Below are 26,520 nucleotides of genomic sequence, written 5' to 3'. Positions count from 1 at the left end.
TTCGGAAGAATATCTCGTCAAATAAAAAAGTTCTCCATACAAGCACTTGCTTTTGATCGTTCAGTTTGTACGGCAGCTATATGTTATAATAGTTTAATCTGGACAATTTCTTCGGAGATTATACGGTTGTCTTGGAAAATAATTCCACTCGAATTTCGGAAAGATATCTCGTCAAATAAAAAAGTTTTCCATACAAGCACTTGATTCCGATCGTTCGGTTTGTATGACAGCTATATGTTATAGTGATCCCATATCGGTGGTTCCGACAGATAATTAGTTTCTTAAGGAGAAAAACACGTGTGCAAAATTTCAGTTCAAAATCTCAAAAACTGTAGGGACTAGTTCGCATATATACGGACAGGCAGAGGAATGTGGCTAAATCGACTCAGCTCCTCAAACTGATCATTTCTATATAGTATATACTTTATAGGGTCACTAATAAATCCTTCTGTTATTACAAACTTCTTGGAGAACTAATTATACACCGTTCAGGGTATACAAATACAAAACGTGTTGAAAAAAGAGCAACAATGCCGCAGCAACTTGGGAAAAATGCAATGAAACCAATAAACTAGTTTTGCTATTATAGAAATAAATGCATATTTTATACGCTTTGCCATGCTAGACGAACATAGTTTCGTACATACATACATATGTGTGTATACTCGTTGTTGTATTTTTTTTGTAATTGTTGTTATTGATGGCGGCAGCAGTGGCTGTGCGGTGACATTAATGACCAGGTTTGCGGTTTCCCCAACATACATAGGAGTATACATATAAATATATACAACTATACGAATATAAAAAATATATTTATATATTTACATACATACATACATACGTGCCCGCATAGTCGCCAGTGGCTCACACGCCAGCATTCGCTCGGTATGAAAAAAAATGCCAGCACTTAGCATTTGCATTTTATGGTAACAAATGTGTGCAAACAAACAGACATGTGTACACAACAACAAAAACTGCATTTCTCGGCTTGCCTTTTTTTTGCTTGCTTCACATACTCACATACACACATACATAAATATAAACATTTTTGCAATCGCATTTTTTCACAGTCAACTTTTTGCCATTTTTTGCAGAAAAACAACAACAAATTAATATACTTTAAAATATGCCACACATATATACAACACACATCGAGACCTTATGCAGTGCACTGCATTTGCATTTAACAAAAACAAAAAGAGAAGTCGCCAGCGAAAAATTTTGTCGGAAAACATATCAAAAACAGTTGTTCGTTAGACCAAAAATGCAAATGAGAAAATCGTGTGGCGCCTGGGCAATTATGAGTATGGGTCCATGGCGCTTAAGTCACATAGCAACGCACACACACACACACAGGCAAACTCATGCAATCAAACCCCTTTGCTTGAGAATTTGCTAAGGCTTCGCTTTAAGTGCGCATTGAAGGCTATTGGTTTAATGCTTTTGAAAGGGCGGCGTTGGCAGGGGTCAAAAAGTGTTGTACAACAAAAAAATATTAAAACAATAACTGCAATAACAAATGTCATACTAAATGCCCGTCACTTTGTGCTACATATGGTATATCATGCTTTAATTAGCGCAAACTTTTATATCTTATTAAGCATTGTAAAATCTCGAGTTTTATTTTTTTTTTTAAGATACAAATTTGCAATTTTAAGCAATTTGTTCAGTTAAACTTCAAATTTAAATTAAAGTGTTCACTTAACTACGAGTCGTATCTTAAGTTTGTTCATGAATGTGTGTTGCCATTGACCCACAGGCCCTTTCAACATTTTAATTGCACGTTAGATAAACATTAAAAAAAATTCGCAAATAATGGGAAAATATATTTTGTTGTGTAAAAAATTTTTGTTGCAATTTTTTTTTAGCAATCATTTTAGTTGTAAAAAGGTTCTTTTGTTGTTGTAAACATTTTAGTTGTTAAAACTTGTATTTTTTAATAGTTTTTTTGCAATTTTTTTTGTATTATATTTTTTGTTGTAAAAAATTTTTGTTGAAATTTTTTTTTGTACAAATTTTTTGTTTTAAAAATATTTTTGTTGTTGTAAAAATTTTAGTTGAAATTTTAGATAAATGCGAAATATAAAAAATTAGCAAATAATGGAAAAATATTTTTTGTTGTAAAAAATTTTTAATATAATTTTTTTGAGCAAAAATTTAGTTGTAAAAAGTTTTTCTTGTTGTTGTAAAAAATTTTAGTTATAAAACCACTTTTAAGCTTCAAAGACCTTTTTTTGAAAATGTTTTTGTATTATATTTTGTTGTAAAAATTTTTTGTTGAAATTTTTTTTTTTTACAAATTTTTTGTTTTAAAAATATTTTTGTTGTTGTAAAAATTTTAGTTGTAAAGACACTTTTATGTTTTTAAAGGTTTTTCGTTGTTGTGAAATATGTTTGTAGTACAAAATTTTTGTTGTAAAATCATTTTTATTTTTTAATTTTTGTTGTTGGATTTTTTGTTGTAATTTTTTTTGGTAAATTTTCTTTTTTAAATTGTTTGCTGTGCGAAATTTTAGTTGTAAAATTTTTTTGTAAAATATTTTTGTTGTAAAATTTTTTTGTTGTAAATTTGTTTTTGTAATTTTTTTTTTTGTAACAAACAATATTAAACGTAAATTGCAAAAACATTTATTTTTTATTTTTTTAATGTTTTCTTTTGTAAAAATTGTTTGCCCTACAATGTTTTAGTGGCAAAAACAATTTTTTAAGTACTTTTTTCGTAAAAACTTTTAGTTGTAAAAATATTTTTCTTTTTTTTTAAGTTTTTTGTCGTACAACTTTTTTTGTATAATATTTTTGTTTGTGAAAAATGTTTGTTGTAAAAAAAATTATTCTAATTTTCCTTGTAAAAATTTTCTTTGTGGTTTTACTTTTTGTTAAAAACAATATTTTGCAATATTACTTGCATATTCAAATTATTATGTGTTATTGCCGGTTTCTCTCCAAAAAATAATTTTTTTTTGAAAATTTAAGGCAAACAAGAAAAAATGTTAACTTTGGCTCCACCGAAGCTTTAATACCCTTTACAGATGCATTTCTTATATCATAAAAAGCTATAAAAAGATCTTTATTTTCATTTTAATTGTTCAGTTCCTATGGCAGCGGCATCTTTAGTGATCCGATCTGAACATTATATTTGGAAAATGCAGCGTCGCTTTGAACACTTATCCAGGTCTAATTTCGCGAAGATGTTTCCTCAATCGAAAAAGTTTTGCCTACAAGAACTTGTCTTTGGTCGTTTAGTTTGTATGAAAGCTGTATTCTGTCGGGATTTGTTTTCATTTACCTATTATTGCATATTATTATTTCTTATATCAGCAGAAGGATTTTCATTCCAAAAATTGTTCTTCGTTTCTTTGAAAAATTTATATTTTTTTGAATATTAAGTTTCAACAACTTACTTTTTAGTATCATTGAAATTTCTTCAAAAATTTAATTAAACACAGAAAACCGCAATTCTTGCCATTCTTCTTGCTAACATCTGAGCTTTTATATCTGCATTCTTTAGTTAGGTTTTTCGCTTAACCCTTCCCAATTTTCATTTTATTATTAGAAATGTTTAAAAATACTACAAATTGTTCCAAAAATGCCTCACTGTGCTCATTAGCTGCTGTTATGTATGGTATGTATGTAATATGCTGCCTTAATTTACATATATACATATACTTATTAAATATCCTCTTCTCATGAAATCATATATTTCTCATGAAACGTTGCCGCTTTATATTTGTTTCACAAGTGGACTCTGATGTTTTGCATAAATATTTGCCGCACAATTGATCACCGCACACGCCCCTCATTACGGCGACAAAATTATATGCAATTTCCAAAAGAAGTTGACGGATGCCCCGCGGACAAGCGCATGCTCTTCACGTCTTCCATTTCATATGAACTGCTAACATTCTTATTATATACACAGCCATAACGCAAATCTTATATACAACTACATATATTTATAAATATATAAAGATATGTATTCGTATATACATATATATAAACCACCAAAAACTCAAAAGTGAAGTAAATAAGCAACAGGCAAGTGAATGCTCGCTCCTCGGTTGGCAACAGGTGGGTGAGTCGCGGCAAATAAAGCAGGAAGAAAAGACCGAAAATGTGTTGAAAAGAGAAATGAAAGCAAAATTGAAGTGCAGTGGAGCCGAAATTCATAACAAACACCCACTTATTATTTGCATTTCTGCTTGCTGCGCCTGTGCAACCCTGTCAGCGCTTAGTTGCTTGTGCTTATATATGAACCTGGGCAGCTTTAAATGCACTTACATATATTCTTTCAAATGCATTATTATGCTTGTTCGCAGGTACTTTTAGTTACTGCGTCAGTTTTCGAGTCTCCATTGCCTGTCACTTAGAATCAACAGTGCTCCATATTGCAATAATAACAGTTATTTGTCAATCACTGTTGTTGTATTTTCTTGCAATATGGCAAGTAACTCTTTTGTAGAATTTAAACTGCACCAAATTGTTAATTATGTAATATTTTGAGTTGGGTTGGTGGAGCACGAACTGTTTAAGCCATGCATACAAACATATGTACGGTACTGTAATAAGTAGTTAAGGATTCTAGAAAGGAACCCATGGAATTTTAACAGTTTTAGATCACTCTTCGCAGATTTTGGGTGGCATTACATTGAGGTGTCTCAAAACATAACCTCAATATATTCTTTTATATTTTCAAATATTTGAATTATCTAACTAATATTTCTATCCACTCTCTACCCAGTCAAACTATTTTGACCCAAAAGAGCTAAACTTCGTTTTTAATCAATTTCCCCACTCCTCTCCCCCTTCAAGCCACTGCTTGCACTCCTCTGCGCGTATAAAGTGTCTACTTTGCATTTTATATATATTAACCGACGTTACTTGCCACATTACCTGCCACATGCAGCAAACGAATATTTCATTTTGATGCTGCAACATGGTGTGCACACCAAAAAGCTCTTACTTACAACGTTCTTACACTTAAAGTGCGCCACCAGCATCACCAGCCACCAGCTTAGAATGTGTCATTGTACTTTATGTGCATTCGGCATGCCGCACCGCACTAAATCTGCTTACCACGCACCCAACGCCCCACCAGCCGGTGACCGCCGAATCCACTCGCCGCATTCGGCATATCAGTTATCTACTGCTGCTCCTAAAAACCCCGTCTACAGGCAGCGGTGGGGGCATTGCGATTGCGTTCATCCCAAGCTATTGGCCTCAGCGCTATTTGCAACGCCGCATAGTTTTCGCTTAATTTAACGCCAAAACGTAACCAATCGAGCTGCGCTCAAGCGAATTTCCTAACACAAGCGCGGCCGGCCTCAACGTGGCGGGGAGAGTTGGGTGCTTGCAGAACGCTGTGTGTATGTGTATGTGTGCGTGGTTGCGCACAAGAACAGAGTGGCTTGGGTGCCCGGCTCAGAGGTGCCTTCCTTCTATGCTTGACTAGTTGCATGGCTGGTTCCGGAGTCAGAGGCGTTTGGCTTGGCTCTGCGCTTGCCTAAGCCCAAACGAGTTTGCACTGCCGGCTTGGCGCGACTGGATTCGCTTGCCTGTCTGGCGCGGTGCAGCGCGCGTTTGATTGCATGTGCGCTTTTGTGGCAGCAAATTCGAAATTCCGGTTTCAGACTTTCCGCTGTTGGCTTTTTTTCGAGGCTTTTTTCCACAATCACACACACACATACATACATCGCATGGTGCAGCGCGCTATTTCTAGCGTTTTTTATATATTTATTAATATTATTTTTCCTTCTATTTTTATTTATTTTTTTCATTTTCATTTTATTTTTGTTGTTTTTTGTTGCTTTTCGCAATGTTGCATCTTCAGTTCGAGCACCTTTCTGTGGCTGGCTAGGCCTAAAAATACAACTATTGCCGTGTTATGTATGTGGATGTGTGGCGATATTAGTTTTATATGCATTTAAGTGTGTGTGTGTGTTGCATGTTGCAAGTTTGGGCTGCTGTGTGTGGTGTTAAGTGCTCGAAATTCCTTAGACAACGCGTAGGCTTAGCAGTACAGAAAAAGCAGAAAACAACAACAAAGGCAGAAGTACAGAAAAACCAACAGCATTGTCAAGAACAACAACAGCAACAAGCAGTACCAGCAACAGCAACAGCTAGCAGCGAGAACTTGACTTTGTGGCATTGCTATAAATATAGAGTTCAGCCAACCAGTAGATAAAGATGCTAGCAGCGATGAGCAAAAAACGCAACAACAATAAAACAGTATAAACAAAAACAAAGCAGAAAGCAAAGCATTACTGCAATTGCAATGGCAACAGCAACAATAACAACAGCGTGTGGTATGTAGTCAAATGAGCCTCGGTGGCAGCGGCAGCAGCTTGGTATGCCGCAAAGTTATTGACATTGACAACAACAAAAAAATTACAACAAAAGGAAAGAATACAAAAACAAAAAATGCAACAACAATAAGAATTACAACAACAAAAAATTGGTATAATAACGCAAATAAAACAACAATAAATTACAAAAACAAGAAAGAAGTATAAGAATAATGCAAAACAATAACAACAAAAAACAAAAGTTTTTTTTATAAAAACAACACAGCATTACAACAAAAATATGAGATGTATATAAAGCAAAAATATGTTACAAAAACACAATGTCTACAACAACAACAGCCACCACGCCTGCCACTAGTTGCTCAACATTGTTGCTGCACGCATTTTTGCATTCCTCACACACACACACACACTCACGCATGCAAGCGCATATATTTCGCGTTATCATTTCTTACGCCACATACTTTATGCGCACAATATATCCGGCGCAAGTTCCACAGCGCGTATCTGCAACCTCCCAATGCCAGCGCCCAACCTTCAACCGAGTCAACGAGTTGGCCATTAATGTCTGCGTTCGGCACGCAGCAGCCACAGCAGGCCAGCGACTGTCCAACAAATCTTGCCCAGCTACAAGCGTTCTCTCCACCGCGCTGTCTTAGACCAACCGCCAACCCACTGGACCACTAGACCTTGCCTTGTCGCTGACAGCGCTTGGTTGTTGCTGGCTCCGACTGTGGTTGCGTCTTTGTCTCCGGCTGTCTCAGGTTGGTTGTGTCGTCGTCGTCGTCGTTGTCGTCGTCAGTGTCAGACACGTCAAGTTCGCAAATTTAATTTGCAATATTGGAATTTTTATCTATTCTCTAGTGCGTGTGCTGGCCGCTCTTGTTATACTTTTATTACTTGGTTGCTGTTGTTGCTGTTGCTGCCTTTGCATTTCAAGGCATGCGTGTCCTTGTCAATTTGCATGCATTTATTTTAGAATATTTTACTTAGTTGGTTGTTGCGTTTTGCTGTTGTTGTTGATAGTCTATTTATCGCTTCGCCTGTCGTTGGCATTTAAAATTAAATTCACAGCTCCGATGCTGTGACAGCCATTAGTGGGGAGCATTATACATATATATATGTACATATGTATATGTGTAGATATATTTATTCGTACTCAGGCAAAGACAGACGCTAACCAAAGACAGAAGGTCTCTGCAAGACAATGCATAAGTGGATAGTTTTGATGTATAATGGCAAAGGGTTCTTGAAATTGTCGCCGTGATTCTCCTAATAGTAAAAAAATATAATTCTGTCCGTACAAAATACAGCTTTCGCTCGTGAAAAGAACCAAGAAGATCCGATGTTTAAAAGGTGTAGCAAAATTGCCGCACCTGGGACGAAGAGAAACTTGAAGAGCTTCTAGAGCTGCACTTTTATTTTGAGAAAACAACGGCTTGGTGTTGTTTGTGGGCCGATCGAATCATCGGTCCATATTTCTGTGCCGGTCGATTATCCACCAAGAACGTGTGATATCACACCGTTAGACTTTTGCCTGTGGAGATATGTAAAGTCTAAAGTTTATGCGGACAATCCCTCTTTGGTTGCGGCCCCGGATCAGAACAGCACGCGTGTCAATCGCCAGTTACCAGTCGAAATGCTCAAACGAGTCAACGAAAATTGGATGGACCATCTGAGATGTAGTCGCAGCCAATATTTGAAAGAGTTAATTTTCAAAAAATAAATGCTAAAGAATGTTCTTTCAAATGATAATAAACATTTCCCCTTTAAATATAAAGTTTCTGTTATTATCTTTAAAGAAGTAGGGAACCTCAAAATGGATCATTCCTTAGGTTTCTTTGATTCCTTTAATATTTTAGGTCAAATTTCAGATAATGAAACTTCTAATAGAAATTTTTAACCGTTTTTAAGATCCGATACTTCTCTGGTCTCATCAATGTCAATAAAATCGTTACTCCTTCCCAATATATGTCTCAAAACATAACCTGTTTTCTAAGTTCCAAGCGAGTAGTGGCTCAAAACTTCTTTTTTGGTTCTACCTTAAGACTTTTACATATAAATATTACTAAATATGTAGTTCGTATGGTTAGGTGCTCTGAAAAAAGTTTCAAATCATCAAAAAGATCACAAGCCTGCTTAAGTTGTTCATTCAATGAACTGCTGCTTAAAGAATTTCAAGAAATGTATTTTGAGGAGCCTTTTACTACTGACGAAACAATGATATACATACATAAGTCATCTATAACATTTCATCAGCGGTTCTCATTATATACTTTTGCAATACAAAATGAATACAATGCTATAGAGAAGAGCTTGAGGCAGAGAATTCGAAAACCGGAACCGGAATCAAAACACTTAAAAGTACTTATAATTTACCAAATCGAAATCACGCACTTCACCTTTAAACCACTTCTAACTGGCTTGTGAACATTTGCACAGCCATTCAACACATATTTTCTAAATGTAAATATATTTATATATTAGGGTGAGCCAAAAAATTTACCTCTCGAGGGTGTGAAAATTTTCAAATAAAAAATAAACTTTTTGAGGAAAACTTTTTATGAAACTTCATCCTCATCCTCTACGAGATGTATGCTTAGGGTGAACCAAAAAACTAGCCTGTTGAGTTTATGAGAATGTTTATATAGAAAAAATCTCATTGAGGTAGATTTTTATGAAGCTTCATGCGAGATAAAAATATTAAGGCGTTCAAACAACTAACTCTATAAATTTTTGCAAAGAAATAATCCCACTGTGGTAAATTCTTTAGGAAATTTTATGCTCTGCAAGAAGATGAATTTTTTTTTATTTACACTACTATAGATTTGCGGTATTTTTAATGAAAACAGGTATTTAGGTATTCTTAATACGAGAAACTTCAAATGTTTACCGGCACCTTAAGCCAAAAATACTGCCTTTTGGATATATTTTTACCTCTGTGTATTTGTAGATTAAATTTTTTCTACATCGATTTGTTTTAGAGCTCACCCTAATACACATTTGTATGTAAGCAGCGCTTTAAACTTGGCCTCGCAGAATTTTGACGTTTATCTCGTTGCCATCAAACGCCAATCGCAGCGAGACGAATAAATCCCAACAGCAACAACAACAACAACAAGGGGTAATACGTCTAACCACGCGTCTAGTTTGTCACTCAAGCGTAACTTGAGATGAAAAAATTCAAAATAAATAAAAGCAAATAAAATGAAATGAAATAATCGACAAAAAAATCTCTTAAACGCCCACACGCACTTAAGAGCCTGTCTGTGGCGACTTATTGTCGTGGTGGAAAAAATATAAAAAATTGACAAGCACACGCAGTGGAAGAAATAAATTTAATTGTATTATATGTATGTAAATATGTATATTTAAATGTATGTATGTATGTACATTTATATATATGTATGTATATATGACTGTCTTTAAGCAATACAAATTTATTTGCTTATGCGTTGTACGCATGCGCAGCGACGTGCGCGGTCAGTTGGTTGTTTAGTTACAGCGGTCAACTAGCGTGTGTCTTACGCACAACGAGAACAACAACAAAACCTCATCTGTTGTCAAAGGTAACGTTGCTTATGAACCTTTTCTTACGATCGCAGCTTACTTTTGGTTATGTGTGTGTGTATTTCTACTTGCACCTCTGCACAGGTAAGTCACTCACAGCCCTTTGCAGTACCTTTACCACTCCGTACACAGTTTTCAAACAACAAATATCTGGAGTTTCACCGAATTTATGCTTCACTTTTGCTTTTCTTTCGATTCTTAGCCACGGCACTTGCATTCCTTTCTTTATCTGTACACTCTCTTAGTCCTATTTGCATATAAGAATACTTAGGTATAAGGCAAAATGTTGATTTCTCAAATCTAATTATCCTCAGTTACTCTATACTTAGTTTTACTCTTATACTCTTACTATCACACAAATCTTGCCAACCAGTTTGCTCCAACTTCAACTCCAATCGTTGTGATGTCATTGACCATTATTGCTATAATAAAAAGCTATTTGTTTTAATTGCACTAGATCGAATTGTTGTTGTTGTTATTCTTTTTTAAATTAATTCTTCTTAATCACTGCCATTTATATGCTAATTCTCAAGTTCATGCGAAAAGTATTCGATGTTTTTAGCTGCTAGGCAAAGGTTAAAGGAATTAATAAAAATTATGCAAACAAATGACGAATTATTTAATAGAAATCGTTGATTTGTATACCCCATACATTTCAAATAACATTTTAAAGAAAATGTCAGAGATCCAAAACGAATATAAATGATCAGCGTGACTAGCTGAGTCGAATAAGCCATGTCCATCCGACCGTGTCTAGGTATATATGCAAACCAGTTCCTCAGTTTTTGGGATATCGGTGTGAAATTTTGAACACATTCTTTTCTCTTTAATGAACTGCTCATTTGTCAAAATCACCGATATTGAATCATTATATCATATTGCTGCCATATAAACTGATCAATCAAAATCATGTTAATGTATGGATCCTCAAATACGACGAGATATCTTCACGATATACATATGTAGGTAAAATATCTGAAGAAATTTGACATATCGGATCACTATAGCATATATGTGGCTCTCATAGGAACCTAATAATCAAAATCTAATCGTTGTATGGAAAACTTTTTTATTTGACGAAAAGATGATTTTTCGGTAAAATTGACCATCCTCGGTCAAACGATCTTCTGCCCAATCTGTCAATATTTCCCAGTTTTCTTCTAGTGAATAGCGACCCATTTCGTAAATTTTAGACTTTGTACTGAACATCTGTCACTTTCCGATTGGTATTTATAATATAGATAATTCAAATTTAAAACGTTAGATGGCCCACCCGTTATCTTCATGAAACTCCGCGTGAATTATTTGCCATGGCAACACTATAATCTCCGAAGAAATCTTTAAGATTGGACCTATAGAATATGGCTACCATACAAATTGGCCGATCAAAATTAAGATAAATATCTTTTTATATCCTTTTTTGTTATTGAATATCTGAAATTTTTAGTAAATGTAGTTAATAGTAATTTTAATCATATATCGATGATAACAAGATGTATCTCGAGGAGGAAGGTTCCTATTCCAGGGACTCCGTATCTTGTCTGTAACATTAGAATTACGTTGATGAATAATTTTAGTTATCTTATTAGAATTAATATTCTTTGTTTCTTTCTTCCGAACATTTTTACACAGATAAGTATCCCCAACTATTGAGAAGGGAGAAGAACTTAACGTTTTCTCTAGTTTGGTCATAAAATATATATTTTCAAAATAAATATCTGCTTTTACTTCTGAATGTTGTGTACTCTTCACTGGCTACATTTAATGCACAGTAGTTGGTTAATCGGTTCCTCATATAATAATTTGAAGGGCGCAAAGAACGGTTTTCATTCAGCGAGGATCTCATTATTCGACCTACGTCGTATAGAATGTCTTGGTCGTAAAAATATATAGAAACTATTTTGGAACAAGAAATTTCTTAACTAGGTCTTAAGTAATACGACATATTCTTTAGAGTATTCTTTAATTACAAAGATTACACATAAAACAAGCCCATCTTAAAATGGAGATCATTGACCATTGTTAATGCAACATAGAGCCTATGATACCAAAAATGAAGCGGTGTAAAACCAACTTTTGAGCCAAGATCGCTATGTACACCTATAAGTACAGCACAGAGTTGTATTCACCATCTACCGCTCCGATTTTCATTGAACAATTTTTGGGTTACAAAAGTATTTGTGTAATGTTTTCCTGCGGTGATTATGTCTATACTCAAGTCTCAGTATTATCGAGCTTTTCTACGCTGTCATTATCCAATATTGTCCTTTAAGTTTCATCGACAATTCCTGTATAGAACTTTTATAAGTAACCTGAACTCTTGGTCCTTTTCACAATAGTTTTAAATCAGAGTTCGAAATCCCGGCACACTAGGTAGTAAGGATGATCTGGAATGTCTCGCTTAATGTTTGCCAAACTGAGAAGAAAAACCTATATACTTTGTGCTCATCACAATGAATTTGTCTTAAAGAAAATATTAGTTTTCAGGTCATGTGGGCCTCTAAAATAGCCGAAGAAAATAGTATTTAAATAACTCCAAAACTATTTGGAGGTTAATATATATCTTTAAACTATGACGCATAGAATTCATTCGACCAGTCATTAAACTTAATCAAACAATGCAAAATTTCAATAAAAGTTTTATCAAAAAGATTAGTAATAGAGCTCTTCTAGCTCTGTTTTAGAGAAAGATTTGAGAACACTATATATAGTACAACCAATTAGAACAGACATTCCTTTCATATTACCGACTAGAATCATTGATAACTGAGTAGTAGTTGATCTAATTTCATTTCTTACTCAGTCTAAGATGCTCCAAGTAGGATTTGGTCAAGTCATTGAACGAAGAATATGACAGTGATGAAACAGTAAAATGCAATATACTCTGTCATCGTCGAAGAATGTTAAACGAAAAAATAGTATGTTATTCTCGAGGAGTGTGAAACGAAGGGGTAATCTGAAAATCAAGTCGGAACTGTGTCCAAACAGAAAATTTCTGGTAAAATTAAATGTTAAAAAGAAAAGGATAGTAGAAAAAATTTCTAATGAGATGTGAGTATATTAAATAATAATGCAAAATGTCAGACTTTTTGTTCAAAGTCTCCTTAACTTAATGATCTTAACTGTTCTTCGTGTTTGCTGATGTAATTTTAGCAGCTCTTTCTAAAAGTTTCCAAAAGTGTGTTATAAACAGCAAATTTTTACTTGATTATATTATAAATATGCTTAGTAATAAAACCCTGTGTTCTTATTATTATCGAGCTATGCCGCAAAAAAGCCAACTTGCCATGCATGCCACAAAATTCACAGCTCACTAGAAAAGCAAGAAATTTACACAGTTTTCACTGCAACAAAATGCAGGCTTTTTATAAAGCGGCCGTTGAGCGAAATTATGAATTTCATTGACCTAAAAGTTGTGGCAAGAACAAAAGCTAACGCCATAAACAATAAAGAATGCGCGCAAGACAAACACTAAGACGAGGCAAGCAGCCAAGTGAGAGGGAAGCTTGGAAAAAAGTGGCAGCAGACGCTGAAAATCGAACAGCCAGTAGAACGGTAAATTGCATATACATTTTTATACATATATATATATACATATATACACATATATATCTTTATACATATGCATGTCTGCCACTAAAAGTAAAAGAGAAAGACTGGAAGCCTACAAAGCGGCATACAAATGTGGGCTGATGGCTTCTGCAAATCAGTTATACACAGATGTTTGTGTATGTGTGTAAGAATTTATGATCGCCTGAGAATTGTCGCCTGTGTTTCTACTTGTATGTGGGTATGTGTGCCACATTTTGGCCAAAAACCAATGCGCAACAACAAAACATTGAGCAACTTCCTCTTAACGAGCATGAAAACATACATACAAGCATACATACATACGTAAATGCACACCTCTTTTTTTGCTGGCGCCCGCCTTTCATGCTGACAAGTTGCAACCTGCACATGTTGCTGCGGCAGTTGCCAAAAACTGCCACATTATGGCAACAGCGGGATGCCGAGATTTTTTTGCCGTTTTATATTTGTTGTTGTTTTTTTGCTTTTGCAACACACCACCAAACAGACGCGCAGCCAAGAGCTATGCATAACTCTATATTCGTATGCCACTCACTTGCACACCCACGAACCTGTCGCAAGCGCACATAGCAATAAAGCCGCAGCGAGCTCAAGTCAACATTTGTCTGTGAGTGTGTGTGTTTGTGTGCGTGTTGCATGCGCATATAATCATAAATCAGCGCAAAAAACTAAGATGTTGAAAAATATGCAACCCACTTGCTAACTGTCAACTGCACAATACAACAATAACAACACAAAAATTTATGTATTTTAATATAAGGTTAATGTGTTGAGGAGCAGCAGCAGCAAAAGCAGCAACAACATGATTTTCGCCAGCAAATTGAAAAAAATAAAAAAAAAAAAAAAAACAGAATAAAGATTGCAAATCAACCGAAAACTGAGTGGAACCAAGCAGCGACGAATTCGAATTCAGGAAGCTTTATGTGTCACATAATTTGCATACAAAACTGCTACTGAGGGATTGCCGAAATTCAATTCTCATTTTCGAAGGCATCGTCGGAAAAGATTATCGTTTTCGAAATGACGTTTTCGAATTTTAGAGAAAGTCTGTTCTTCAAACTTGCAAATTTTTTTGAATTTTTTGAAACGATTTATCATAGCAAAAAACAGATTTGCTATCACCGCGGCTTTCTTTTATGTTGTTATTCGGAAAATGGGATCTATCGTAAAACCACTAGACAACCAACATTATAACTAAGTCATTATTAAATAATCAAAATACCATGAACCCTTCCTCATTAAATGGCATGATTTTTACATTTTTCAACAAATACCTCAAACATTTAAGCCGCAAAGAAGAAAGCAACGCAGACAACATCTTAAAGTCCTTTGCTATGCAAACTATTGGGGACTCAGATGCCTTTACCTGCTTCTTAACTGTACTATGACTTATCCCACTCAAAACGTGTAGCTGACGAACATACTCTCTGTCACATTTATAAAGCGTGTTGCTCAATATTTCCTGAGCGGTGCGTGAGAACTTCAATGAATATGTTATATATTATATCTGTAGTCTTAATTGATGCCATCTCAGCTAATATTAGAAAGTTTCTGAACTATGAGGAGGTCCATTTTATTAGAATAATGCCGCAATGTATGATTCTATGGAAAAGTTTGAACGAAATTCTTTCACAAAATAAACAAACACCAAACAATTTGGAATCAATTTCTTCCACTAATTCTTCTTCTTCTTTTAATTGGCGACTGTCTAAAAAACTCCATTTTTGTTCCATTTTTTGTACTACTTTTTGACTGTTTCGAATTTTTTAAAATAGTAAAAATTTTACTATATTTTTTGGATATGGAGAGTTTCAGCTATAGCCAAGTCTATAAAGAAGACTCTCTAATAGTTTCAGTTAAGTCGCTCCTGTAGAACCTGAGAAATCATGGGCGTCGCTTTGAAAAAGACAGTTTCGGGCAAACCGCGTTTAAAGTCTCATATGCGACCAAGCCAATTTGAATGCCGAGACAGCAAAATACATACCTCTATATCTCCGAAAATAATTTGAATTTTGAAAAATTCTTTACTCAGCAAATGCTTGAATGTTAAACTTTAAAAATACAATATAAAAAAATGTTTTTTTTTTTATTTCTAGACTAGAGTGGTATTTAGTTGCTTAATGCTTGAAAACGGGTTTAAAATCTTAAAGTTTGACACTTTTCTTTCTTGCGTCGAACATCAAATTTTTCCAAATGTTTTACTTTGAAAGCTACCTACCGGTCTTCAAAAAATAATTTTTACCTCGTTGAGCAAAAAAATATGATTCTGAAAATCTGTGTTGTATGAAAAAAATGTCTGAACCTAGTAATGCCTTTGTATATATTCTTTATTCGTTAAAAAAAAAAATATTCTTAAAGAGACTAGTTGTTCAAATATATAAGCTTCTTGTCTAAATGAACTACATTTTGAAAAATACTATAGCTCGAAAATGGTTGAATTTGGTTTAAAGGTTTGAATAATCTAATTTTTGACACATAAGCTGCGAATTTATGAGTTGATAGTAAATATGTACGATTTATAAACCCCTTGAGTGTGGCGAATTAAACAAACAACTGGTATAAATATACTAAACTGACATAAAATGTATCGAATGACAGGTGGTTATATGGCTTTAATGATTATTTGTTAAAAAATATAAGTCTTATATCTAAGTGGACTGAATTTTGAAAAATACTTAAACTCGAAAATTGTCGAATTTGGTCTAAAAGTTTTAATAATCTAATTTTTAATATTAACATACCGATTCACATATCAGCTGGGAATTTAAGAGTTGATAGTAAATATGTACGATTTATCAAGCCTTCGAGCGTAGAGAATAGAACGAACAACTGGTATAAATATACTAAACTGGCATAATCAAAAATGCATCGAATGATAAGTGGTTATAGCGCTTTATTAATTATTTGTACAAAGAAATAACCTTTATGTGTAAGTGGACTAAATTTCAAAAATACTAAACCTCGAAAATGGTCTAAATTGGTATACAAGTTTTAATAATCTAATTTTGTATATTATCGTTCCGAAATTCACATATCAGCTAGGAATTTAAGTTCATGTTGCATATATTGATAAATCTACATGCTCTCTTATACATATCGAATACAGAACTTAAGCATAGAGAAAATCCTTTTTTTTAATGTCTCAAAGTTTTTCCTTATACCATTGTTCGAAATTGGCCTTTGAATTTCTTCGACAATTTTGGAAGAGTATCGCAGGCAGATGTAATTTTTTTATTAAGCGAACAGCAAAGTGCCGAATCGAAGATGATTTATATTGGTGAAATGGAGGAAAGTTTCAAAAATTTCTAATTCTATTTCTTTGGCTTTAGTTTTAAGGGGTTATGGGTTAAGAACACAGTTATAAATTTAGTATGTACAACTGTTTACGGTATATGTATATTATGTACATATAAGTAAATAAAAATTGAAACGAAATTTGAGTTTTGGTTATAAAACGGTTATATAATGGTTATATAGTGAATAAAAAACTCAAATTTGATTTTTTTGATTATATGTTGTTTTGCATTTTAAGTGACGATGAGTAAGTTAGTTCATAAATTTGCATCTCTTTGCGCTACCTCCAGTGCTGTTGCCCGCGACTGCCGTCTGTCTGTCCGAACACACCTTCAATGCATAAATTTCCAATTAATTCGCGTTGCAAGTGTGCGAAATCTCACACATACGCACAAACAAATATATGTGGCATATATAATAATAGAGATGAAATATATAAATACATATGCTATATAGAAGACGCTCCACAAAGCCTTTAACTTAAGCTGCCACATGTCTTCCTCTTCATTTTTATGACATTATTTTAAAATTGTATTGTTATACTCGCAGCATTGTACCTTTTGTGGTCGTTTCGCTGCTTTTTAATATTCGTATGTAATTATATATTATTTGGGGCATTGTTTAATGAGCAGCTGCCGCTTCTGCCGCCAACCAACTTTTTTGCACATCACACATACAACATAAAGGTGTACAAGCAAGTGTGTATAATATGGTGTATCCGATGCTGTCATCTGTTTCTTAGCTTTTCTGGCCAAGCATAATAACAACAACAGCAACAAAAACAACAACATCAGCAAGTAGCTTTGCCATTAACTGCGTGTTGTGCTTGTGGCGGCTGTCATGCAGATGTCGACCAACGCCAACAGCAGCAGCAGCAATGAGAATTTCCCATGCAACACCACACACAGAGCGTGTTGGCTGTTTAGCTACAACAAAAACAGCTCATTTTATGCCACCAAAGCATAGATTTTCACGATTTGTCTTACGCGTTCACGCTTTGCTCTCCATTGTTTACCTTTATATGCCTTTGTAGGTGTTGTTATTGTTGTTGATATTGTTTTTGTTAAAAGTGTTATTGTTGCATTTATAGATATTGTAGTTATTATTGCCATGCCTTTTCCCCTTTGTTCCCCTAATGTCTACCTACGTATATACAAACACACATTCATGTTGTGTTTTTGCCTTCTTTTTTCGCTTTCTTTTCTCTTGCTGAACCCTTTGAAGTCATCATTATTTATTTGATTTTCTTATCTTTGCTTATTTGGTTGTTTGTGCGTTTGTTTGCTCGCTTTTCTTTGTTTGTTTGCCTTTTTGTTCGCTTTTGACGTTTTCTCGCTGTTGGCGTTTTACGGAACTGCATATTCATTCCAGCAGCGGACGGACGGCAAACGCGTTGCTCGAAATTTGTTTCCACACTCAACCACACACACACATATGTACATATAAAACACACATGAGATTTATGTTGAGCTGTTTGCGCTGAATCGCAACGTGTTCTGGTATTTAAAAGAGTGGGAAAATTCTGGAGAAACACGCTACGCCCCGGGCAATTTGGCAAACAGGTACATTTCCGTTGTACGCGAAGGTTAAAGGTCATATGCTGTTGGCACTAAGCAGAAACAGGCTTTTTAGTAACATTACACATGTTGTTTGTGTTGTTAGATATTCACTTCTATTTCATTTGTACTCGTGTATATACTTGTATGTAAATATTCATACAATAATGCCATATTTTTGGTTATTTTTTCCACTTTATACTATGGAAAATTGTTTGTTGAGCTTCTCAAAAAATTCTGTCCAATTATGAGCCTTGAAATTAATAGAAAAGTGCCGGTCTTTTCACTTTTCTATTTTCCTTTATAATTGGAAAAGAATTCTTTCTAAAAAAAATGGTTTCTTGTATTTAGAATTATGAAGCTTTCGTGAACCTCACCGTTCAAAATCTATTCGATATTTTATGCCCACCCTAATATAAGATCTATAAAACCTGCATTGCCGTGATATACATACATGTTACTAGCAAGCAATATATGAAAATCACAGCAGTCAATGATTAATAGGTCAAATACTTTGGTAACACAAGTTTACAGAAAAACTAAGAAAATTTCACTGTGTACGATATGTACGATTTGAAAAATATATTTTCAAGAAAAAAGCATTTAAAATTGCACCCGATGAAACTTGCTGACGTAAACACTTCGAATATACTGGGAACTAACAGATCAATTAAAAATTCCACAGCCTACCATAGTAAAACACATTTTTGGCATTTTTTTACTCAACATAGTTCCTTTCAATGATGATACACTGATTATAGCGAGCCTCCAACTTTCCTAAACCAGCCTTTTAGTACAATTTGTCTATTGCTTCAAAATAGTCCTCAGTTTCGTCGATCACCTTTTCATTCGACGAATATGACTTCCCAGTGAGAATTCTTTTGAGATCTGAGAACAGAAAATAACATTGGGGGTCAGATCGGCAGAGTACGGTAAATGCGGAAGCAATTCGAAGTCCAATTCATAGATTTATGCCACCGTTTTCACTAACTTGTGACACGATGCTTTGTCTTGGTGAAACAGCACTTTCTTTTTCTTCAAATGCAGCTGTTTTTCGGCGCTTTCGTCATTCAAATGGTCTAATAATGCTATGTAATAGTCTCCCTTTATGGGCCTTCCTTTCTCAAGTTAGTCAATAAAAATTATTCTATGCGCATGCCAAAATACAGACACCGTAAATTTGCCAGCCGACTGTTGTGTTTTTCCATGCTTTAAAGCGGGTTTATCGTGTGCAGTTCACTCGGATGACTGTCGATTGGACTTTGCAGTGAAATGATGGAGCCATTCTTAATTTATTGCCACATATTGACGCAAAAGCTCAGGATCTCGGATTTATTACGCTTGAAAACGTCAACGTGGTCAAAACGTGAGCTCACGTGGCACACACTTTGCATAGAACTTCCTTCTACCAATGTATTTGCCATCTCTAACACGGACGATCTTTATTTTCAATAAGACTGCCTTTCCGGAATATTTTTCAATGCGCGTAACGATTCACGTTCAATGATTTCAAGTGACTCAAAACGGGTTCCCCAGAGCGGATATTTGAATTTGCTATAATACCGTAGGTCACGCGGAGCCAAATCAGACGAATACGTGGGTTGCTGCATGATATTGGTTGAAAATTTTGCGAAAAATGCACGAAGAATCAATACACGGAAGAATCAATCGACGGTACATTATTGTGGTGCAAAATCCTAGTGATGTCGGTCCATAATTCCGGCCTCTATTTACGAATAGCTTCGCGCAAACAACGAAAAACACTCAAATGGTATTCATTGTTGACAGTTTGGCCGCTCGCAAGGGATTTGGAGTGCACCACACCTCGATAATCGAAGAAAAATGTCAACAAAACCTTAATTTTTGAACTGGTTTGACGCGATTTTTCGTCTCACCTTTGCCACGATATCCGACCAATTGATCGTCTGTTTCCGCGACGTTAGTATAGATCCAAAACTCATCACTATCAATAATACATTTCATGACATCCTTGTAGTCGAAAAGCATTGTTTCATAGACGTTAACAAGACGCTGTTTATGAAAAAATTGAGAGTTTTTGGACCAAATCGAGCTTTCACTTTTCTAAGGTTTAAATGATATTTCAACATGGTTTTCACTGATCCTTCCGATATCCCAAAGATGCCAGTAAGATCTCGGACTGTCAATCGTCGATTCTCAAACCGCAATTCCTTTATTTTATTGACGTGCTGATCCTCAGTTGATGTTGATGGCCGTCCTGGACGTGGTTCATCGTCAACACGTTCTCGACCCTCTTTGAATAATTTGTACGAATCGAAAGCACTTGCTCGCAACAAACAATTATCACTGAAGACCCTTTCCAACATTCTGAACGTTTTGGCACCAGAACTTTGATTCCGCCCACAAAATTTAATGGAACTTCTTTGTTGAACTGATGCACTCATCGTGAAAATCGCCGAATCACGTTATGTATTCTGAAAGGCAAGCGCATACTAAACACTAATAATTATTTGGATGTGACTTTTAGCACAGACGTCATTGACAGTCATACGAACGTAGAAAACTAAATGTTTCAGCGAATGTCTTTTCGTGCGAAATTGAAATTAAAAAAGTCTTACTATTTCTTGCCCACTGTAATATAGTATCCAAAATGAATTTAATTCAATATTTTAAATATGAATATGGGAATATTTTCAGATTTGCTAAGAATTAAATTTTTTGTTTTGAAACTCCATTAAAAAAATATTTTCTAATTAATTCAAATTCTATAATTAAACTTTTGAAGTTTTTTTTTACTCTATTACAACCTTTTGGGTATGGTTGAAGCATAGTACTCCTTAGATATATTATATGTGAGTATACATATATATATATATATGTATTTGTATACATACATATATGTAGATATGTTTCTTACGTTTACAAAAGTCTATATGTACTTGCAGCTGTGCTTAATTACATTTGTGTAAAATAATTTTATCTACCAGTCAACAAATAAAGCTGACATTCCTTCAAAATGCCATTACCTTTGTAAGTATATACATACATATGTACCATAAGTATGTATGTATGTTTTAAGCAATAATATACATTTATAACAATTAAAACTCGCTGAATAAAGTATTTCAGCCACGAAATTTTTTCTTTGTGAGAAATTGACAACGCCGCCCCGCCACGCTTCAAACATTCCACAGCCTATCGGGCGGCTGATTAAGTAACGGTGCTGGCTGACTGATAAGATTAGATAGAAACAATGCTTGAAATACATTTAAAAATAGGCAGCACAGAGTACAACAACAAATGCAACAACAATGCGAGCTGAAAATATGACAAATATGACTTGCAGCTGACAATTAAATGTGCAAACAAACAGTTATAAAGGTAAACAAAACCTACGATTGCCGCAATGGAGCGCACGCAGCAGCTTGTACATATATATACGCGGTCTATGTGTGAATATATGCACATCCATATGTATGTATGTATGTGTGGGGTAATGGTGATTAAGCACTAAAGGCCTACTCGCGCAAAGGCACTCGGATATCAAAAGTTATTATGCATAATATGTATATGAAAAATATTAAATGCTTACTTATGTGTGTGTGTATGGTATATATGTTTGTAGATAAGTAGTAGATATGTATGTATATATATTTGTAGATGACTTTGTAGTTATTTACACTTGTAGTATTCCACGCGGTAATTATTATCAAGTGCGATACTTGTCTGTGTGGCTTTTTCTCAATTTTCTTATTGTTGTTGGTGTCATTTAACTGCGACAAGGTCGCCACTAAGCAAGCACTTCTCAGCTGCTGGTATTTCTAATATGCCTTTTGTTATTCTTTTCAACGAAGTTGGCATGTGGAAAAAATGCATGAAGTGTTTTAGGTCTTTGCTGCTTTATTGTTATTATTATTTTTTGTTTTTGTTAAGCAGAAAATGGAAATTTTGTTGCATTTGTCAATGTTTGCTCGGCTTTGTTTTGAGTTTAAGAATGCTGTAGCGTAACTATTTTTATAACAGTCTGCACTTGCATACGGTATATGTAGGTTTGTATGTATGTATGTATGTATTTAAATTTCTATGTATAAATATATCTACAATTACATTACAGCTACTGAACCATAAAGTCACCTCATTATTTCAGGGTTGCCCTACAGACGATAGCTAAACACATTGCATATATATGTAAATACCGTTAGAGAAAAATAAATTTGCTTTTTGCAGGTATGTAGTTCATGATTGATCGGTTAGTCGCCCGATCTTGCAACTTTTCGTCACGATTTTAGTCTTATTATTTGTTCTCTGCTTCAAATTATGCCTCAACCTCGGCACTAAGTCGTTGAATATCTTTCCAGCGAACATTCTCTAAAGGTCTGAAACTCACTGATATCAGATCTGGAGAATACTGTATCAATATCGAAGCGATTTTAAATCGAAATCGTGCAATGTTCTATGCTGTTGTTGTAATGGATACCTAATCCTTGTTAGGATGGCAGGTATTAGCTAAGATGTCGTAAACGTCATCCAATGGTAGTCAGTCCTTCTCGGAAGTTAGCTGCGTCCGTAGTCTGGTCAGCGTATTGTTCTATGCCGTCCACGTAGTTAGAGAATGATCTCTTTCAATTTTTTATCGCTTTGATTGCTTGAAGACTTAAAAAGTTAGTCGACTGTGTTCACACTTTTGGTCCGTAATGTATTATTGAATGTCCACTGTGTTCATGTCCCAGGAAAACCTCTCAAATGGCCTCTACAGAATTAACGTAACTTAAGGTTCTTATTATTAAGAATAGTCTACTCTGTTCTAATAAATTTTATGACTTTATAAACAATTGCAAGGAAGCTCAAGAGAGTTCAACGGGCAGCTCTCATCAGCAGGTGCGTATGGCCGTGAAAGTTGCTATCAGAATCTAGGTTTCTAAATGAACATGTGTCTGAACAATTGCAAATTCTCACAAGCTTTGACTTTGTACCGGATCGTTTGAATCATGGAGTCGCCTAACCAAACTCTGGTAGCTTTTTCTCTGCACACATAAATACCTGCGAGGGAGATGTGAGGAGAGGGAAAGTAAGCTTCTATAAGAATGAGTCATACGGTTAGGGGAAAATTGATGGAGAGATACATTGTCGGGAGCTCTCTAGTAACCTCACTTTCAGAATTCCTTACTATTGCAACGTTTTTCAATCCTACGCTGCTGCCATTAAGGTAGCAGAACTTTTACTCCGAAGCCTCCTTCAGGGCAGTAATTATCCACTCCGATCGCAAAGCGCCGTTACTAGCCTTGAGCTCACTAACCGTGCGCTGGTTAAGGAAAGCCGAACCTCGTTGTCATTTGGCAGCGAGTTACTTTGAGATAAAACCAGTAAGGATGCCAGGTCACAGCGGAATCGCAGTCAACTGCAAGCCGATGAACTAATAAGGAAGGGTATCCAAGCCTATGTTGAATGAGAACGGGTCAGTGCTACTCTCTCCTCCTGTATTCTACTACTGAATAGCTGGACTTCGGAGATAAATGGCCAGAACTGGGCTGCCATCGGTTCATGCGCTTTCGTACGATTATTTTATCCCACTCTCGAGCGTAAGCATGAGTGAGTCTTTGCCTTCAGTAAGGCTGGCCTCTGCAGGTGTTCTAATAGGCCTTTTTCATGTGGCGTTCTTGCTGTAAAGTTGAGGATCTTACTCGATGCCGGCTGCAGAAGCTGTATGGAAGAAGACGAGATGGAATCATCTAAGCATTTCCTTCTTGAATGTCCCAATTAAGGCTTAAACATTGCGTGCTCACAATTTCAGATATTCTATCGTTGTCGAGGGAATAGAAATAAAACGCCAGAACAAATTTTTATTGGTCAGAAGGAGCTATGTTGACGTACAATCTCGAATCATTTCGAATTACAGAAATTGCTATTTTTATGGTATCACAAAGCACTGTATAACCTAACCTACCGTTCACAATTCTACTAGAATTTCTAAAATTTCTGTTTGTTTTCTTCATACGGAGGTCACTTGGAATATGTCTCTTAGTCTATCATCATTCCATATTAGAGAACAGTTAATCCAATGCTCTATTTCGCTGTCCACAACTATATATCTAGTATATACTTATATACATATGTATAGATATAAAACTTCTTCATACTTTTTGTGCTTCCTTCACACACTTACATAACTAGTTGAGCCCTTGTGTGGGCGTGTTTAAAATTTATTGTGCAACTGGTTTTGTACGCCGACTATTTGATAAACGAAAACTGGTGATTTAAAAATGATTTCAGGAATTTTTATAGACATAGACTACTAGTGCTTTACGCTCCAGCTTTTGTTACAAAAATGAAAAAAATAACACACACCAGCAACAATAAAAATTAACAGCTTACAAACAAAAGAGGCGCTGATATCGTCAACTGCTATCTCACGCCTCGTTTCATATTTAATGCAGCATTGTTGTTATTCTTCTTTTTTTTCTTAATACGCATGTTAATGAAGACGTTTATTGAGTTGAACAAGCAAAAAAATTAAATAAAATATATTGAAACAACAACAAGTACGCAAGCGGCAAGCGCAGATAAAGCTGCTGATTTCTTTTATTATATTTGCAATGCACAATGAGATAAGCCAATGAACTTCATGTGTATTTTTTTACATTCATGATTTTTTATTTTTTTGTTTTTTAATTATATAAATCTCTTATGGCGGTCACAAAATGCATTAACGCGCTGGCAAGGTGACTTATTTGTAGATATTCGCAATCGCTTAGCATTTATTAATAAAATAAAATTCGACAGTTTGTCGGCATGCCGTTTTTGAGGTCAATTTTTGAGTTTCAATTTTTAAATTTTAAATGAAATCAAAAATGCCATAAACTGCTGCAGACTTGAAGGTAGGCGTGGTTAGGGTGCAAAGTTTTCAATAAATCACCGAGTGATTGGCAGCAAAAAATTTAATAGCAGTTGCTCGTGTACCTTTTATATATAATTCATATACATATGTATACATAAATGCAGTAAAAACATATAAAGTGTGTTTAAATATAATATATTCAAACGAAATCTGGTATTTTAAATTTATTATTTTACTCAAATTATATAATATTTTCGTTATCTACAATTTCTTGAACTGAATAAACCGAAATATGTTTATAATAATTCTCTTTTAATGTAAATTTCTGACCAAGGCCAGATTGCTTGAGAAGATGCCAAAAACACATGTTATGAAGATCCTGACATTTTTTTTCCATATTATATGTACTTTTTATTTGAATATAGTGTTTTTAGAAATCACTTCAAAAATTGTTCTTAACCTTTCTGCTTCTCTTCCAATCTATGCATACTGCGAAGAGTATACGAGAGGTATATTGTTCTAATGCACCAGACATGATTGAAAAACATATAATTGGTTAAATAAAGGTTATGTTACAACTGCGGTATTTTCCAAAGATAATTTGCAGAAAACACATACGAATCAAAAGGTATGCTGGCAAATCGAAGGGAATCGAAATAATAAAGGCGTCAAGAAAATTTGTCAAAAGCCATTGTTATAGGCAGCCAAGAGAGTAATATTGCTGTAAATGTAATATTGGTCCACACATCATTATCAACTTCAAAAATTCTTTTTTTTGATCTGCTAAGCGATTCAAATATATATAAGAAATCAATCAAACAAAAACGTTAATTTCGACTGTCGAAGCTATAATAACTTTCACAAATAAAAAAATTTTCTATACAAGAAGTCGATTTTGATTGGCCAGTTTTCGCCAATCTATAGTAGTCTTTATACAGTTTAATATCATGGTGGAAAAATTTCAAATCGAAATTCTAATATGAAATTCTACTAATACTAAAACACACGCGTGACTGACATTCTTTATTGCTATGTATAAAACTGTAGTCAGTTAATGTATTGAACAGAAAAACCCAAAACGATCTAGGCCTAGTTTTGAGAATCTTTCGAGAACTCCTTCTATAGTGACTTCAATGTCATGATGCGTATGCAACAACGCCAGGCTGATCAATCTATCTTAAAGCAAATTCGTCCTCAACTACGTTTTAATACGGCGAAGTATGGAAAAAGATACTCTTCAGAGCACGCACTCGTCTTAGGAAGTGTACAGAATATTCAAAGAAAACTATGAATTTTCACACATTTCCCCCCTTTGAGTCCGCCACTGGTAATATGATGTAGTGAATCGTAAGCAATGAAACACGTAATTTTAATTTTTTTATGATACGTTGTTTTG

At 34.8% G+C, this 26,520-nt stretch overlaps 1 protein-coding gene across 7 annotated transcripts in view; it reads right to left on the bottom strand.

Annotated features, from left to right (window-relative positions):
* The window catches only part of LOC105229934 (protein Shroom), a 329,015-nt gene that overhangs the window by 292,098 nt on the left and 10,397 nt on the right, over positions 1 to 26,520 (bottom strand). The window lies entirely within an intron of this gene.

The sequence above is a fragment of the Bactrocera dorsalis genome, chromosome 3 (assembly GCF_023373825.1).
Source record: "Bactrocera dorsalis isolate Fly_Bdor chromosome 3, ASM2337382v1, whole genome shotgun sequence".
Classification (NCBI taxonomy): Eukaryota; Metazoa; Arthropoda; class Insecta; order Diptera; family Tephritidae; genus Bactrocera; species Bactrocera dorsalis.
Note: the sequence above shows the minus strand (reverse complement) of the source record. Positions and strands in the feature narration are given on the sequence as shown.